The 19262-nt window shown below is 40.2% G+C and overlaps 1 pseudogene; it reads left to right on the forward strand.

The window, feature by feature from the left end:
- Positions 1 to 534: 534 nt before the first annotated feature.
- The window catches only part of LOC129025749 (testis-specific basic protein Y 2-like), an 83037-nt pseudogene continuing 64309 nt past the window's right edge, over positions 535 to 19262 (forward strand).

Here is a 19262-nt window from a genome sequence, read left to right on the forward strand (position 1 = left end):
GGGACATGCGTGATGTCTTGGAGCTCCTTCTTCTGCAAAGATCACAAAACATTACAACACTACACATATTTTACAAAGTCTCTAGATTATACAGACAGTGTCAAAGCAGGGCTCAGCACACAGGTGAAATTGTGAGACCTGTATGCACACCGAGCTGTGGTTAAGGACTGTTATTATTTCACATGGATTAAGCCAACTGTCACACATAAAAGCAAGATGTGTGGTATTCTAAATCTCACCTTTGGAGTTTTCTGAAAATGTGATTTTGATATAAATTTTGCCAAGCTCCTGTATAATTTGAGTCTCCAGAGTGGTTTTAGTCCATATATGGGATTGTGATATCTACTTAGGCCAAACCGTAAGTGACATGACTGTCTTTCACAGGCCCTTCTCTCAGTAAGGATTGTGATCTATCACTAGATCTAGCACGCAAGTAATGTTACATTCTTGCCTGTGCCATGCCCACCCAAATTATTGTGACATATTTCTGTCTCCACCTCATAGGTGACATAACTCTTTTCTCTGGAATGGGCCATGGACAAAGCAAGGATAGTGACATATTGCAAGTCCAGGTCCACAGGTAAGGATACTCTTTTGGCAGAACCATGCACAAAGGAGGGCATTTTGACATATCTCTGTATCTATCACCTAGGAGATGTGGCTCTCCCACTTGGGCCCTGCCAACCTTGAGAGTGAAATATTTCTTGGCCATGCACACAAGTAGTAGTAGCCATTTGCCAGGGCTATGCTTCATAGAGGACATTGTGACATAACTCTGGACCTATATCCTAGGTGAAGTGACTCATTTTTTGGGCCCTACCCACCTGGGACATTGTGGCATAAGCAGAGAAACTGCACCTAGGTGATGTAACTCTCTCTGCTGGGGCCTGATTTAAGAGAGCCTTGTGCTATATCTCAAGACCCAGCACCCAAGTGATGTGGCTATTCTGCTTGGTTTCTGACCAAATGTTACCTGTGAAATATTCCATGGGAAGAACATAAGTGATATGGCTCTCCTCATCTGCCTGAGTCCTGCATACTGGGAACATTTTGACATATCTCTGAGCCCATGACCTAAGTGATGTGACTCTCTTTTTCTGCCTGGGCCTTCACAATAGGAGGATTTGGAGCACACTACTAAGCCCACCACTCACAATATGTGACTCTCCCTTTTTTCCCGAATTATGCCACAATAAATGGAATTTTGACCTATCGCAGGGCCCATAACCCAGATGATGTCACTCTACAACCTTGGTTCAACATAAAGAGAAAATTATGACATGCGGCATATTCCTGGGCCAAGCACCCTTATGATATGACTCTCCTGCCCATTCTTGAGCCAATGAAGATATTTTGGCATATCTTAAGCCCATTATCTGGGTACTTTGGCTCTCATAAATTGACTGGGTTTTTTCCACATATGGGATGGTGTCATAATGATGGGTCCAGCACCCAGTTAATTTGACACAATTTCTTATACCATGCCTGGAAATGGCATTGTTGCATATTGCTTGGCACAGCATCTAAGTGATATTATCCTTCTGTCTAGTTTTTGCTCATATATGGGATTATGACACACAGCTTTCTTCAGTTCACAGGCATAATGATTAAACGTACATCGGGATTCAGCCAATTAAAAAATCCTCTGCCTCTCAGTGTTAGGCTTAGGGCAATAAGTAAGTTCCTGGGTTGCATGTTCTTCCAAGCTCACAGAAGTTTACAACATTAATTTATATTGTATAAACTCTGGTGGCAGAGAGTTTTATAACAGGGCCTGGCAAAAGGTTAAGAATGGGACTCTCATTTACACACCCAGATAAAATTAAAAGTTGTCACCATCCCACATTTGCAATGCCCACTGTAGAAGTTGTGAGTCTAATGAGGGAATACATCACAAATTTGAAACTGGGACTTTTTTTATATGGATCTGGACACAGATGGGATGGTGACTTATTTCTGAACCAAGCCCACAGACATAATAATGGGCATTCCTGGCCTGGCATGGTGGCTTATGCCTGTTACCCCAGCACTTTCAGAGGCTGAGGTGGGTGGATCATAAGGTAAGGAGATCAAAACCATCCTGGTTAATACAGTGAAACCCAGTTTCTACTAAAAATACAAAAATTAACTGGGCATGGTTGCACACACCCCTAGTCCCAGCTACAAGGGAGGCTGAGGCAGGAGAATTGCTTGATTCCAGGAGGCGGAGGTTACAGTGAACTGAGATGGCACCACCGCACTTCAGCCTGGGTGACAGAGTGAGAATCCACCTCAGAAAAAAAAATAAATAAGAAACAATACATAAAAATAAGTAAAATAAAATGGGTCTTCCCTTTTAACCCTGCCTATAGGAAAGAAGTTCTGTGTCATAACTCAATTTAGGGTGATATGTAAGACTGTGTGTCCATGGGAGCAAATAGGCCTCAGAGAGGTTTGAAACTCTCATACACGTTTTATAAAGCCCTTGGATGTTTTTCAGAGTGTAATACATTAGTCCAGCACACATGTGAGATTGCTACTCTAATATACATGCTCACCTAAAGGTTCTCATCCTCAAAGATGACAGGATTGTGTCATATCACTGGCCTTGTATCACGGTGTTCAGACTTTTTGCCTCAAATTCCTTTCCATGGGTGCATTGTTACATATCACTAGGTCAGAATCATAATAATGTGCCTCTTCTACCTGGGCCCTGTTAACAGGGGATATAATCACAAATATCTGGGTCTATCAGCTTTGTGGTTTGTCTCTCCTGCTTGTGCTCTGCCCCCAGAGAACATTTTGAAATATCACTGAAACTAACATCTAAGTAACGTAACTCTCCTCTCTTGCCTGCATCCTAACCCCAAAAGAATTGTGACATACGGTGGAATGTAAAAGCTAGGTGGAATATCTCTCCTCTCTATTCAAGAGTACATGTTTGTGCTGCATTCTATTTCATTACTTTGGTATTCCGCCTTTATTCTACCAGTGCCCAAGTGCTTTGACTACTGTAGGTTTTTGTACGTGTGTGTTTGGAAATTGTTATGTGTAATGCTTCTAATATTTTTCTTCTTTTTAAAGTTTGTCAGGCTTTCCATGGTCCCTTAAGATCTTATGTGGTTTATTTTCTATTTTTGGAAAACTCAAATTTAAAATTGAAAAGGGTCATGTTGTATATGTGGGTTACATTAAGCCACTAAGAAGCATGGACACATCACAATATTATGCCTTCCACTCTTAAAATGAGCATGCTCAAAATGTGTTGTTGGCCATGTGTGGTGACTCATGCCTGTAATCTCAGCACTTTAGGATGTTAAGGGGAGTGTATGGAGACTTCAGGATATCGAGACCATCCTGGCCAACGTGGTGAAACCCTGTCTCTACTAAACTATAAAAAATATTTGTACTTTATGGTTGTGTGACTGTATTCTCATCTACACAGGAAACATGGTGGTTTGCATGTCTTTATTCCCATCTACTTGAAAAGGTGAGGCTGGAGAACTGCTTGAACCCAGAAGTTAGAGGTTGCTGTTAGCTGAGACTGTGTCCATGCACTACAGCCAAGGAACAGAGTGATACTCCATCTCAAAAAAAAAAAAAACAAAACAAATACTTTTTTTCTGTTACCAATTTCTAGTTTTATTTCATTTGCACTATAAATAATTGAAAAATTTTAATTTAAGAAATTATGAAGTCTTTTGTAGTGTCACACGTTGTCCACCTCAGAAAACGTTTCATTAGCTATTGAAAAGAATGTGTATTCAGTTTTCTATATATATTTCTTAGGTGTAATTATCGCATAGTGCATTCAAGTTGTTCCTTCCCTTATTAATATTCTGTGTTGCTTTATTTATTCCTAAAAGTGGGATATTGGTGTATACTTCCATTATTATATTACTGTATATGTTGGCTTCAATGCTGTCAATTTTTACTTAATGTGTTTGAGAAAACTTTCATGTATTTATAGATTCTCAGTGAATGACCTCTCTTACTATAATTCAATGTCCTACTTGGTCTCCTGTAAATTTTGTCTTCAAGTAAATTTGGGACAGTTCCAAGATGGCCAAATAGGAAGAGCTCCAGTCTACAGCTCTTGCCTGAATAATGCTGAAGATGGCTGATTTCTGCATTTCCAACTGAGGTACCAGGTTCATCTCACTGGGACTTCTCAGACACTGGGTGCAGGACAGCTGGTGCAGCTCACCAAGAATGAGCCAAAGCATGGTGAGGCATCGCCTCACCCAGGAAGTGCAAGGGATCAGGGAATTCCCCTTCCTAGCCAAGGGAAGCTGTGACAGACAGCACATGGAAAATCGGGTCACTCCAACCCTAATACTGCACTTTTCTAATGGTTTTAGCAAATGGCACACCAGGAGATTATATCCCATGCCTGGTTCAGAGGATTCCACACCCATGAAGCCTTACTCATTGCTAGCACAGAAGTCTGAGATCAAGCTGCAATGTGGCAGCAAGCCTGGGGGAGGGGGACCCACAATTGCTGAGGCTTGAGTAGGTAAACGAAGTGGCCCAGAAGCTCAAACTGTGTGAAGCCCACCACAGCTCAAGGAGGCCTGCCTGCCTCTATAGACTCCACCTCTGGGGGCAGAGCATAACCAAACAAAAGGCAGCAGAAACCTCTGCAGACTTAAATATCCTTGTCTGACAGCTTTGAAGAGAGTAGTGGCTCTCCAAGCAAAATGTTTGAGATCTGAGAAAGGACAGACTGCCTCCTCTAGTGAGGTCCTGACCCCCAACTAGACTAACTGGGAGGCACTCCCCCAGCAGGGGCAAAGTGGCACCTCACACGACCGGGTATCCCTTTGAGATGAAGCTTCCAGAGGAATGATCAGGCAATCACGCAACAGTATTTGCTGTTCAGCAATATTCACTGCTCTGCAGCCTCCACTGCTGATACCCAGGAAAATGTGTCTGGAATGGACCTCAGGCAAATACCAACAGACCTGAAGCTGAGGGTCCTGACTGTTAGAAGGAAAACTAACAAACAGAAAGGACATCCGCACCAAAATCCCATCTGTACATCACCTCATCAAAGACCAAATATAGACAAAACCACAAAGATTGGGAAAAAACAGAGCAGAAAAGCTGAAAATTCTAAAAATCAGAGCACCTCTCCCCCTACAAAGGAACACAGCTCCTCACCAACAATGGAAAAAACCTGGATGGAGAATGACTTTGACGAGTTGAGAGAAGAAACCTTCAGACTTCTCCAAGCTAAAGGAGGACATTTGAACCCTCCACAAAGAAGCTAAAACCTTTGAAAAAAAATTAGACAAATGGCTATCTAGAATAACCAGTGTAGAGAATTCCTTAAATGACCTGACGGAGCTGAAAACCATGGCACGAGAACTATACGATGAATGCACAAGCTTCGGTAGCCAATTCAATCAACTGGAAGAAAGGGTATCAGTGATTGAAGATCAAATGAATGAAATGAAGTGAAAAGAAAAGGTTAGAGAAAAAAGAGTAAAAAGAAACGAACAAAGCCTCCAAGAAATATGGGACTATGTGAAAAGACCAAATCTGTATCTGATTGGGGTACAAGAAAGTGATGAGGAGAATGGAACCAAGTTGGAAAACACTCTGCAGGATATTATCCAGGAGAACTTCCCCAACCTGGCAAGGCAAGGAAATTCAGGAAATATAGAGAATGCTACAAAGATACACCTTGAGAAGAGCAATTCTAAGACACATAATTGTCAGATTCACCAAAGTTGAAATGAAGGAAAAAATGTTAAGGGCAGCCAGAGACAAAGGTCGGGTTACCCACAAAGGGAAGCCCATCAGACTAACAGCTGATCTCTCAGCAGAAACTCTACAAGCCAGAAGAGAGTGGGGGCCAATATTCAACATTCTTAAAGGAAAGAATTTTCAACCCAGAATTTCATATCCAGCCAAACTAAGCTTCATAAGTGAAAGAGAAATAAAATACTTCCCAGACAAGCAAATGCTGAGAGATTCTGTCACCACCAGGCCTGCCCTACAAGAGCTCTTGAAGGAAGCATTAAACATGGAAAGGAACAACTGGTACCACCCACTGCAGAAACATGCCAAATTGTAAAGACCATCGATGCTAGGAAGAAACTACATCAACTAATGGGCAAAATAACCAGCTAACATCACAATGAAGGACCAAATTCAAACATAACAATATTAACTTTAAGTATAAAAGGGGTAAGTGTTCCAATTAAAAGACACAGACTGGCAAATTGGATGAAGAGTGAGAACCCATCAGTGTGCTGTATTTAGGAGCCCCATCTCACGTGCAGAGACACACATAGTCTCAACATAGAAGGATGGAAGAAGATCTACCAAGCAAATGGAAAAAAAAAAAGGCAGTAGTTGCAATCATGGTTTCTGATAAAACAGACTTTAAACCAACAAAGATCAAAAGACACAAAGAAGAGTCAATTATCTTAAATATATATGCACACAATACAGGAGCACCCAGATTCATAAAGCAAGTCCTTAGAGTCCTAAACAGAGACTTAAGCTCCCACACAGTAATAATGGGAGACTTCAACAACCCACTGTCAATATTAGACAGATCAACGAGAAAGAAAGTTAAAAAGGATATCCAGTAATAGAACTCAGTTCTGCACCAAGTGGACCTAATAAATATCTACAGAACTCTCCATCCCAAATCAACAGAATATACATTCTCCTCAGCACCACATCACACTTATTCTAAAACTGACCACATAGGTGGAAGTAAAGCACACCTCGGCAAATGTAGAAAAACAGAAATTATAACAAATTGTCTTTCAGACCATAGTGCAATCAAACTAAAACTTAGGATTAAGAAACTCACTCAAAACCGCTCAACTACATGGAAATTGAACAACATGCTCCTGAATGACTAATGGGTACATAACAAAATGAAGGCAGAAATAGAGATGTTCTTTGAAACCAATGAGAACAAAGACAAAACATACCAGAATCTCTGGGATACGTTTAAAGAAGTATGTAGAGGGATATTTATAGCACTAAATGCCCATAAGAGAAATCAGGAAAGATCTAAAATTGACACCCTCACATCACAATTAAAAGAACTAGAGAAACAAGAGAAAACACATTCAAAAGCTAGCAGAAGACAAGAAATAACTAAGATCAGAGCAGAACTGAAGGAGATAGAGACACAAAAAATCTTTCAAAAAATCAATGAATACAGGAGGTGGTTCTCTGAAAAGATCACAAAAATTGATAGGCAGCTAACGACTAACAAAGAAGAAAAGAGAAGAATCAAATAGACACAATACAAAATGATAAAGGGGATATCACGACCGATCCCACAGAAATACAAAATACCCTCAGAGAATACTAAAAACACCTCTACACACATAACTAGAAAATCTAGAAGAAATGGATAAATTCCTTGACACCTACACCCTCTTAACACTAAACCAAGTAGAGGTTGAAACCCTGAATAGACCAATAACAGACTCTAAAATTGAGGCAATAATTAATGGCCTACCAACCAAAAAAAGTCCAGGACCAGACAGACCCACAGCCGAATTCTGCCAGAGGTACAAGGAGGAGCTGGTGCCATTCCTTCTGAAACTATTACAATCAATAGAAAAAGAGGGAATCCTCCCTAATTCATTTTATGAAACCAACAACATCCTGATACCAAAGCCAGGCAGAGACAGAACAAAAGAGGGAATTTTAGACGAATACCCCTGATGAGCATCAATGCAAAAATCCTCAATAAAATACTGGTGAACCGAATTTAGCAGCACATCAGAAAGCTTATCCACCACGATCAAGTGGGCTTCATCCAGAGGATGCAAGTCTTGTTCAACATAGGCAAATCAATAAATGTAATACAGCATATAAACAGAACCAATGACAAAAACCACATGATTATCTCAATAGGTGCAGAAAAAGCCTTTGACAAAATTCAGCAGCCCTTCTTGCTAAAAACTCTTAATAAATTAGGTATTGATGAGACGTATCTAAAAACAATAAGAGCTATTTATGACAAACCCACAGCCAATATCATACTGAATGAGCAAAAACTGGAAGCATTCCCTTTGGAAACTGGCACAAGTCAGCGATGGTCTCTCTCACCACTCCTATTCAACGTAGTGTTGGAAGTTCTGGCCAGGGCCATCAGGCAAGACAAAGAAACTAATGATATTCAATTAGCAAAAGAGGAAGTCAAATTTTCCCTGTTTGCAGATAACATGATTGTATATTCAGAAAACCCTACTGTCTCTGCCCAAAATCTCCTTAAGCTGATAAGCAACTTCAGCAAAATCTCAGGACACAAAATCAACATGCAAAAATCACAGGCATTCTTACACACCAATAACAGACAAACAGAGAGCCAAATCATGAGTGAACTCCAATTCACAATTGCTTCAAAGAGAAGAAAATACCTAGAAATCCAACTTACAACGGATGTGAAGGACCTCTTCAAGGAGCTCAAATCACTGCTCAATAAAATAGAAGAGGACACAAACAAATGGAAGAAAATTCCATGCTCATGGATAGGAAGAACCAATATCATGAAAATGACCATACTGCCAAAAGTAATTTATAGATTCATTGCCATCCCCATCAAGCTACCAATGGCTTTCTTCACAGAATTGGGGAAAAAAAAATACTTTAAAGATAATGTGGAACCACAAAAGAGACCATATTGCCAAATAACCCTAAGCCAAAAGAGAAAAGCAGGAGGCATCATGCTACCTGACTTCAAACTATACTACAAGGCTACAGTAACCAAAGCAACATGGTACTGGTACCTAAACAGAGATATAGACCAATGGAACAGAACAGAGCCTTCAGAAATAATGCCACACAACTACAGCCAATTGATATTTGACAATCCTGACCAAAACAAGAAATGGGGAAAGCATTCCCTATTTAATAAATGGTGCTGGGAAAACTGGCTAGCCATATGTAGAAAGCTGAAACTGAGTCCCTTCCTTACAGCTTACACAAAAATTAATTCAAGATGGATTAAAGACTTACATGTTAGACCTAAAACCACAAAAACCCTAGAAGAAAACCCAGGCATTACCATTCAGGACATAGGCATGGGCAAGGACTTCATGTCTAAAACACCAAAAGCAATGGCAACAAAAGCCAAAATTGACAAATGGGATCTAATTAAACTAAAGTGTCTCTGCACAGCAAAAGAAACTACCATCAGAGTGAACAAGCAACCTACAGAATCGGAGACATTTTTTGCAATCTACTCACGTGACAAAGGGCTAATATCCAGAATCTACACAGAACTCAACAAACGTACAAGGAAAAAACAACCCCATCAAAAAGTGCGTGAAGTGTATGAGCAGACACTTCTCAAAGAAGACATTTATGCAGCCAACAGACACATGAAAAAATGCTCATCATCACTGGCCATCAGAGAAATGCAAATCAAAACCACAATGAGATACCATCTCACACCAGTTACAATGGAGATCATTAAAAAGTCAGGAAACAGCATGTGCTGGAGAGCATGTGGAGAAATAGGAACAGTTTTACACTCTTGATGGGACTGTAAACTAGTTCAACCATTGTGGAAGTCAGTGTGGCAATTCCTCAGGGATCTAGAACTAGAAATACCATTTGATGCAACCATCCCATTACCGGGTATATACCCAAAGGATTATAAATCATGCTGCTATAAAGACACATGCACACGTATGTTTATTGCAGAATTATTCATAATAGCAAAGACTTGGAACCAACCCACACGTCCAACAATGATAGATTGGATTAAGAAAATGTGGCACATATACTCCATGGAATACTATGCAGCCATAAAAAAGGATGCGTTCATGTCCTTTGTAGGGACATGGATGAAGCTGGAAACCATCATTCTCTGCAAACTATCACAAGGACAAAAAATCAAACACCATATGTTCTCACTCATAGGTAGGAATTGAACAATGAGAACACTTGGACACAGGAAGGGGAACATCACACACTGGGGCCTGTCATGGGATTGGGGGTTGGGGGAGGGATAGAACTGGGTGATATTCCTAACATAAATGACGAGTTAATGGGTGCAGCACACCAACACGGCACATGTATACATATTTACCAAACCTGCAGGTTGTGTACATGTACCCTGGAACTTAAGGTATAAAAAAAAGTAAATTGTATGAAATATGAGAGTTTTCAACTTAATAACTTGTTGCCTCTTTTCCACTTATTGGGTTAACACTTACATGGAATACATTTCCCATCCTGCCATTTTCTGTCTTTTTTTATTAGATCTGAAGTGATCCTCTTGAAGACATGACATAGTTTGATCTTGAGATACATCATGATGTAGTTAGAATTTTTTTTTTTTTTTTTCATTTTGAAGGATACTTTGGCTGGATGTATCATTCTTGCTTAGACTCTTTTTTTTTTTTTCAGTGTTTTAACTAAGTCATCCTGCTCCCATCTTGCCCAAAAAATTTATGATCATAAATTTGCTTGTAATCTTGCAGAAGCATGCACATAAATAACACATCTCTTTTATCTTCTTGCATTCCCAATTCTCTTCTTGTCTGTGCATTTCAAAACATTGTTTATGTTGTGTCCTGTTAGAAATATCTTTGGTCAACCTTAGTTGTAATTTGCTGAGCTTCTTGATTTTCTTATATTTTTTATGAATGTTGAAGTCCATATTAGTTTTTTCTGGTACTTCTACTCTACAATTTTTATTTCTTTTTGTGATCTTTATCTTTTGTGAATTCCTTTTTGTTATTTCATTTTGTTTCCTTTATTTCCACTTTACTCTTTCAGATGGTACTATTGATTTTTAGGGTAATTATTTTTCTTTTAAATATAGATCTAGACTTTAATTCAAATTATTAGAAGTAATTTTTAAATCTCCATTTTTTACAAAATAGTTTTCTCTATATTCATTTTTATGTTTGATTTATCCATATTATCTTGATGTATGTGAATGTTTGCCTCACTGTCTAGGTGGGGATGTTATCATGGATGATATTCCAAAATACGTATTTCAAGTTATTTTCATTCTCTCCATCACTTTCAGGCACTCTCTTTAATCATATATTTGGATACTTTACATAATTAAATATTTCTCAGAGGTTTTGTTCATTTCTATTTATTCTTTTTTAATTATTCTTGTCTCTATTATTTTGGAAAGCCAGTCTCGAAGCTCTGAAATTCTTTCCTCTGCTTAGCCTATTCTGCAGTTAATATGTGTGAATAAATTATAAAGTTTCATATTCTGTTTTTCAGCTCTATCACAATGGCCACATTTTCCTCCAGACTGTTTATCTGTCAGTTTCTGCATTTTTCCTTTCCTTGTATTGGCTTGCAACTTACTTTTGTAGCTCAATGAAGCTTATTTCTATTCACATTGTGAATTCTATTTCTGTCATCTTACGCCTTGCTGGAAACGTAGTTTGGTTATTTCGATGAAATAAGTCACTCTAGCTTTTTTTTTTCCCCCAACAGTTTTGCATTGATTTTGTCTCATCTTTGTAGGCATATATTTGAGGTTGCTGAACTTTGAATGAAGTTTTTTTTTTTTTAATCCTATTTGGATGTCCTTGAGTATTTGATTGTGGCATAAGGTGTTTTCATCCAAGAGGCCTTGTTATTGGGAGAAGTTTTTATTTCTTTATTTTTATTTTTATTTTTATATGTTTTGTAGTGGGGCTGAGGGCAATGCTCAGCTCACAACTCAGAGGCTTCATACTCAGGGGGAATTGTATTGAGCCCAAACTCTCTTCCCTGTCTCCTTGATATTTGGAATCTGCCACTGTGTTGAAATATGTTGCCACAGCTTCAGCAGACTGCTAGCGGATATGGAGTTTCTGCCTGTCTTCGCTTATTCATCTCAGTAGCAGGAGCATAGTAGCTGGGATGGAAGTAGGTGTACCTGCTGGAGACTGTGTGCTGTTGCACTAAAGGTGGCGTTAATATGTGGCAGGGTGCCTGCCAATGAAGTTTTGAAGCCTTCTTTTTGCCCCCTAAAGAAGAAGTGATTGTTCAGAATGTGGGAGGATACACTGTTCTCTGCACAGTGTTAGCATAAAAGTAGCGGTGAGGCTTTTTGGTTCTCTGCCCACCAAAGCTTTATCTACAATGGTAGCTGCTGGGGTGGTAGGAGCATACTGCATTCCCATTTGCTCGTGGGCCAAGCAAAGCCAAATCTGCCTTTGAAGACATGTGCCAGCAAACTAATATGAGAAGTTGCCATGTTTTTGAGGGAAAGTGCAGTGTGGGAAAGAAACCTATGAGCTGGTGCAGTCATAGGGGCTGCCTAGCTGGTGCTTTTCCGGAGTTATATGTGGCCTACCAATGCAGATGCTATTGCATGGGCTCCCAGTGTGCCTGAGACTGCCCTGTAAGGATCTGGGTGCCAGACTGGGTGCCTGGGAGAGGCAGCAAACCACGGAGTGCTCAGTTAGACAAGCTTCTGATTTGCAAGGCTATAGTGCAGTAATTACATCTAACACTTCCCTAGGGCAAAACTCTCTTATGGGAAAAAGTTGCTCTTAGAGAAATGGCCATTACTGACCTCATTTTACTACAGGTGCTCTTGCACCAAATGGTCTGGTCACCACATGAGCCGGCTTGCTGCCCTACCTCTTTGCTGGTTTTCTGGAGGCTTCATCTAAGAGAGATGCAGGTCAGCAATCCCTCAGTGCAGTCAGCCCATGATGAAGGATCTGTGATTTCGGTCAAGTTAGGGGTCAACTGCCTGGTGAGGAGCAGTGGGTAGTTTGGGGGACCCATGGTGAATGAACTGGCCTCCTCTCCTTGGGTAAACTGCAGCTTCTTTGATGTTTGAATAAGGCACTTGGGGTTTTGGATTTTTCAGTAGCTAAGAGTAGCAAGGAAAGTTCTACTCTAGAGGCAGTGGAAGAAATACTTTCAGTTGCTGCTGGAGTCTCTGTCCAGGGAGTTGCTAAGTTGCTGCTATCTCAATAGCTCCAGCAGTGATTCGCTAGTAGCCCAGGCCTGGAGAACTTGTCCAGTGAGAATATGTGAGAACAGGCACTCACATAACAGTATGGCCACTTTTCTGAAGGGCTGCCTCAGTATGCTAGGTGTCCATTGCCGTTCCTAGTCACCTAAGATTTTCCAGTACTTGAAGTTACCACCAGCGAATGTTGCTAAGCAATTGCAGTGTGCCCTTTTTCTGACAGCTCAATCCCAGGGAGGTGTAGACCTCTTTCCAACACAACAGCACCTGTAAGAGGTATCTGGAATCCCTTGTTGAAATTTCTTACTCAGTAAAGAGAACGTAATTGGGGAGCCACTTAAGAAAGCAGTTTAGCAACATTTTCCTAGTACATCTCTGCTCTGCAGAGGTACCACTTCCATCCACAGTTTATTTAGATTCTCTAAAGCCAGAAGGCTGGAGCAGCTAAGTCACACACATAGGAAAAATTGCTGCTCACTCTCCCCTCTAGCAATTATATCACAAAGAGGTTTCAAAATTCCACCAACCAAATAGCACCAGTGGTGGTAGCTGCTCACTCTGATTAGGAAGTCTTTTGCAGTTGCAAGAAATGAGATTGGGCACCTGATTTAACAGGCATTCTGACCACATATTTTTGGAGTGCCTGTACTGTGCTAGGAGATTCTTTATGCCCCACATAACTTGGGCTTTTTAAAGCCTGAAGGCTGGAATGGCGAAGTTGCCCAAGCATCTAAGGTGGTGTCCCACTCGACTTTCTGATAGCTTCATGCCAGGGAGGTGCAGTGCTGCTACCAATGGTTGACCAGAATGCTAAGCCAATAGATCTTACCCTGTGGGGCACTGTGGGCATGGATCCTAAAACTATCACTGGTCAGCCTCATGGATTCTGCCTCTTTTCTATGAATATTTACAGAAGTGTAGCCTCCTGCTTTACTGGAGTTGCAACCACTTTTTCTGGGAAGCCTGGAAAAACTGAGTACTTAGGGTTCTTGAATCTCTGCACAGGCCTCAGCAGCTGATCTCTGAGACTCCACGTAGCTCTGTGTGTTCAACTGAAGGCCTTGATGAAGCAGGTTCATGAATAGATCTCCTCACCTGAGGGTTGCAAAGATCTGTGGGAGAACCGTGGGTTCCCAGGGTCACACATATACCCACTGCTTTATTGAGTGGGGAGGTTTTCTTGGCTCCATGTTGTTCCTAGGTGACCCATTGTCCTGCCTTGCTTTATTCCATTCTCCATAACTTAAGTTGTTTGATTGTTCCCAATGCAAGTACGTGGATGTTTCAGTTGAAGGTGATGTATTTATGCACAACTTGCATTCCTCTCTACGAGAACTACACACACTAGCTGCTTCTAGTCAGGAATCTTGATCACTTTCCTATAACAGGGACCTAGTTTTTAATATTAAAATAATTTAGTATTTTTCAAAAGCAAATATTGACATAATTTAACTCTTACATTTGTTGCTATGTCTTCATGTCTAGAATGTATGTGAAAGAACATGGACAATGGTTGCTCCACCAGAGTTATGAGAGGTTCTTCCATATTAGATGGACAGATTTATATATTCTGCAATGGAAGTTTAAGAAAAGTGAAATCTAAGATACATGAAGAATTTCTAAGTGAAAAGGCCAAGTATTGGTTGGTTTATAACTGTATCATAGTAACAGGATGATAGCAGTGTGGTAAGTGATCAGGATAATATTATGCATAGTAATAGGAACAATTTGAATTTTAAAGAAAAATTGCTTTACCATTTGCAAATTAAGGTAATTAAAATACAGTGAATTTAAAAATACCTTTTTAATGACAATGTGTGGACTTAATTTTTTTTGAAATAACCAAAATTGTCGTTATTGCATTAAGGCTATTTAATATTGAATGTATGTCTTGCCACTGACGTTATCTTATCTTACACAAAGCTGTAGGTAACAGATGGTGACAATATACTATAGGGTGACAGTGAAATAACATCTGTAGTGATCCTTTTGTCAGTGGTCTTTAACTTAGAATAATTTGGAAAATATGATTTTTACAACTTACATTTATGTTTTTCTTGTAACTAAAGGTTATTATGATGGTTCTAATGGAGATTATGTGACCATAATGGAGCTACCTTCTCATGAATTCTGAACAAATATTTACAAAATTTTATCCTACATTTTTCTATTAAACATATGACTTCTCTGATCTGCTAAACACATAAAGACCTTTAGTTTTAATTTACATGAATTTAAATGTAAGAGATATATTACTGTAAATAAACTTTAGGTGTGTAACAGATGTATAGCAAGTAATTATAGTTATTTATGGCTGTGTACCTACTTTGAGAAGAAAAGCAAAATATTAGAATGAAACAGATAATTTTACAAGTGCTGATAACTTATCACCAAATGAAAAACTTCAATGATTTTGAAAGCAAATTTTTTTCACAGCTTTGTATTAAACTCATTTATTTGAAATATTATTGCTCCTGGCTTAGAATAATCTTGACCAAATTCTGCTTTTTTTGTTTGTCCCTTTGCCTGTTGCTAACTGTACACATAATATATAGTTATCTTTTCAGAAAATTTCACATAACATTCTTTGGTGTGGGTGCAGTGGCTGACATCTGAAATCTCAGTACTTTGTGAGGCTGAGACAGGTGGAACACCAGAGACCAGGGGTTCAAGACCAGTCAGGCCAACATACTGAAACTGCATCTCTACTAAAAATACAAAAATAATCTGGGTGGGTGCCTGTAATCCCAGCTACACCAGAGGCTGAGGCAGAAGAATCACTTGAAACTGGGAAAGAGAGGTGGCAATGCACCTTCTGGAGCTGCAGGGTGGGCAATGTGCAGTGGCTTGGTAAAAGTGGGGTGAGCAGCCTCTCACTGAAGGGATTTCATTGCCCATTTTTCTGATGGGCAAATTGAGCCCCCAAAGCCAAAAGCCAAGAGGGGCAAAAGCACATATCTGAGACATCAACCTTTTTCTTTTCTGACTCCCTTAAGTTTCAGACTTCCCTGGGCTTGCCTGACTCCTCTCTGGGCTTGTCTTCAGAAAAAAGATTCTTCTTCCTTCTCAATGTATGCAGAGAAGCAACCAGTCAGTTGTGGTAAGCCCACCCACAGCTTCTTTTTTGGGCCAACCTGGGCCTCTACACTCCACTGGACTGCAAAACTGAAATTCCAGAGTCCAGAATTCACATTTTGTTCTTGAACAAGAGTTAAGCACCCAGGCCAGAGCATAAGTGGGCCTGTTAATTCCATGGCACAAATCCAAAATCAGAGAACTGGCTTGACTGTTCAGCTCCACCCAGGCAAGGTTTGTACTGTTTCAAGCAGATCCCATTCTCTTCCTGCCTCCTCAGCTACACCCAGGCAGGGTTTGTACTGTTTCAAGCAGGTCCCATTCTCTTCCAGCCTCCCATAACTTGCCATCATTACCAGCTCTTTCTCTACCCTCCACACCCTATAATTTTTGAAATTCCTCTGAAGACTGCCTGAGCCAAGTATCAAGGTTTACAGAGCTCTAGCCTACTCAGGCTGTGCCAGGAAGGGAGATCTCACAACCTACCTTGACACTTGAGTCATGTATAAATAGTAGCAACTCTAGGAGAAGGACTGTCACATACTAAGATCCTTTTCTGGTCTCCATAACAAAAGATATGTTAGAATGGCAAGAATAATAATACACAACCCTGGCAGTTCTCTCTTTTAAAGGGCAGCCTCATTCTGGTCATTCTGAACCACAATTTTAGGGTTTATTTCAGCATGTCCCACCTTGTAAAATAGTACTAGAGCCCCAGAATGATATAGTCAAGTGAAATTCTGGAGAAGGAGCACCTCAGCAGCCTGAACAAACCTATAATAGGAACAGACCCTACCAGCTAAGAAGCCATCTCATTAACTTAGATATCCATATCAGCAATGTGCACACACATCAGGCCTCTTAGATAAAATCCTGTCAATGCAGTGATTCAAGAAAAAGCAAAAATCTCTTTCTCTAGAGTCTCAGGAAGAAGAACCTCTGTTGTCTGAACCAGATTATGGTTGCAACTGACAGTGTTAACTTCACTTGGGAATATCTGGACACTAACCTTATATTAAAAGGGCTTCTGAGTGTTAAAACTTCCAAGTGACAAGAATCGAGCTGTGGCATGCCTGGGAGCAGTGGCTAATGCCTGTAATCCCAGAAATTAGTTAGTCCAAGCCCGGTGGATCACCAGAGGTCAGGAGTTCGAGATCAGCCTGACCAACATGGAGAAACCTCGTCTCTATTAAAAATGACAAGAGTTCAAGACAAGCCTGACCAACATGGAGAAACCTCATCTCTACTAAATATACATTAGCTGGAGATTGTGGAACTTGCCTGTAATGCCAGCTACTTGGGAGGTTGAGACAGGAGAAGATCATGCCATTGCACTCCAGCGTGGCCAACAGAGTGAGATTTTGTCTCAAAGAAAAAAACATCTTGCAGTGGCCAACCTATAAATTATTCTTTATCTATGAGGAACATATGAGCCCCTGGTCTGTCCTATCCTGTGGCATGGAACAGAGGCCACACAGGGGATTGAAGCCCTTTCATTTCTTGTTAAATAAAGGCCAACAGCTGAAAGGTTATTCAGACAAATGTGCTAAATAAAAATACTACACTAACTAAAAGCTTTTTGCAAGTGGGTGTTGTTATTTTACTTAGCCCACTGACACTGGACTTTCTCCACTTTATGTAAGTCCAAAGTAAAACTCCATATCTCATTCACTGGTTCTGACTCTATTCTTTGACATCTTGAAACTGGTGCCATATACATGGGAGTCAAATTTGACACAACTTACTCCATAGTAAAGAAGGATTTCAGTCTCTGCTCAATGGAATTCAAAACTCACCAAGCCGTCAGCTAGAGAAGGATGCAATTGTTCTCCTTACCACTCTCATTCAAGCCTCTTTTTTTCAGATGAACTTTCACTGGAATACCAAGAAAGATGAACACGAAACACATCATGGTCAGACATAAGATTGATGAAGAGGCAGTGACCACTTTCAAAGCAAAAGGGAGCATTTTTCTTTCCCCATGAGCAGCTCTAAACTTCTGTCATCATTTTCTGACTTCGGTAATTGTTTCATCCTGGCTTTGGAGGAACCATAGGTCCTAGGTAGTAAATACCTTCACTTAATCCTGGTGCAACAAGGCTTTCTTTTGACAAATATGTCCTCTGTAATCATGAGCTTCTATGCAATCTGGACAATGCACAACCAAAAATAAAAACTATGAAAGAGAGATGAGTAGGTGTTAGGGAAACAACTTCCCACTTTTTTCTTTGGCAAGTTCAAAGAACTTTGATGGTAGACAAATGTGCAGAAGAGGACAGCATAGTATAATTCCTCATCACATGAGTTTACAACCAAGAGTTTTCAATCCTAACTGTGAGAGCTCCAGATGAAAACCAGAAGTTACTTCACCATTCATCTATTAATGTCTGATTCCACAACATTTTGTTTATCGTACCGAGGAGCCTTCACTGAGGATTTTTCCATTGTACATATAGAGATAGACAGGAAAAGGTAAAATAACAACTCCATAAATTTATTAAACAAAGTGTAGAAATGTTTATCTTCTCATATTATTACCATTTTCACACACACATAGTTGCATGTATATCTACCCATAAAGCTGAAATTTTCATAATAAATCTGTTATATGTCAAGTTTAAATTTAAAAATATATTTTTCAGTCAGTCATGGTGGCTCACACCTGTAACCCTAGTACTTCTGGATACCAAGGTGGATGGATCACTCGAGGTCAGGAGTTTCAAACCAGCCTGGTGAAACTACGACTCCTCTAAACATCAAACAAACAAAAAAAAAATTCCTAGGATGGTGGTACAAGCCTGCAGTGCTACTTGGGAGGCTGAAGCAGGACAATTTCTTGAATCTGAGATATGGAGGCTGCAGTGAGCTGAGATCGTGTCACCACACTCCTGGTGGGGTGATATAGCAAGATTCTGTCTCAAAAACAGACCAACACAAAAATATTTTTTCTTTCTTGCAACAAAAAGACACACATGTGGTCTAGACATGCCCTGGTGGAGTGGAGTGGGTGTGGGGCCTGTCCTGGTAAAGAAGGCAGAGGGGCCAGTACCTGGGATTGTGTGTGAAGGATGAATTGGCACACAATAAAGGGGCGGCCAGGCCCTTGGCCTAGCAACACTGAAGCTTACAGGTGGTTTCAGGAAGCAGGATAAATGGCCCGTGGACTTAATGCTAGATGGTTCTGTAACAATGAAACATCTGCCCAGGGATCTTAGCAATCCTGCTAGGAGGCCCTGACTATACCCTGGATTGGAGATGCCTGGGTTAGAGTGGCTGC

The sequence above is a fragment of the Pongo pygmaeus genome, chromosome Y (assembly GCF_028885625.2).
Source record: "Pongo pygmaeus isolate AG05252 chromosome Y, NHGRI_mPonPyg2-v2.0_pri, whole genome shotgun sequence".
Lineage (NCBI taxonomy): Eukaryota > Metazoa > Chordata > Mammalia > Primates > Hominidae > Pongo > Pongo pygmaeus.